The sequence below is a fragment of the Gallinula chloropus genome (assembly GCF_964237585.1).
Source record: "Gallinula chloropus genome assembly, chromosome: 15".
NCBI lineage: Eukaryota > Metazoa > Chordata > Aves > Gruiformes > Rallidae > Gallinula > Gallinula chloropus.
In genome coordinates, this window is record NC_140100.1 from 15,431,142 (window position 1) to 15,431,802 (window position 661).

Below are 661 nucleotides of genomic sequence, written 5' to 3' on the forward strand. Positions count from 1 at the left end.
CGAGGCCCGGCAGGGCGGAGGGGACGCCGCTGCCGCCCCCGCAGGGATCCCGTCCCCACGTCGTGTGCCGTGCGGCGCGTATCCGTCCCCCCACCCGCCGCAGGGAGAGGGCGGCCGCCGCTCCGGACCCCACCACCGCGGCGGGCAGGCGCCCCTTCTGGCGCGGGGCCAGGGCGCACCTCTACGCGCCTCAGCCGCTGTACGACGGCCCCAGCGGCGGGGGCGAGCGGCCTGCCGCGGGCGGGGCCGAGCAGGCACCCTCTCAGAAGGGGACGGAGGGCAGCGAGCGGCGGCCGCCGGCCCGACCCCGCGGGACGCGGCACCACCGCCACCATCCCGCCGCCGCCGCCCCACCCGTCACGTGACGCGCGCTCCCCCGCTGGACCCCGCGGGGAGGCTCCCGGCCGAGCGGCAGCGCCCGCTCGCTCCCGCCCTCCCCCCGCCGCCCGCTCCCCCGGCCGCCCGCCCGCTCACCCTCGCTCGCCGCCGCCGCCACCACGGACATGTCCTCTCGCGAGCTCTGCGGCCAGCACCGCCCTCGGGCGCGCGCCCAAGCGGTTGGCCCGCGGGCGAAAAGGCCGCGCGCGCTGCCGCTCCGCGGCCGCCCTACGCACGTGGGAGGCGGGGGCCAAGGAGGCGGGGCTGCCGCATCCGGGCACTC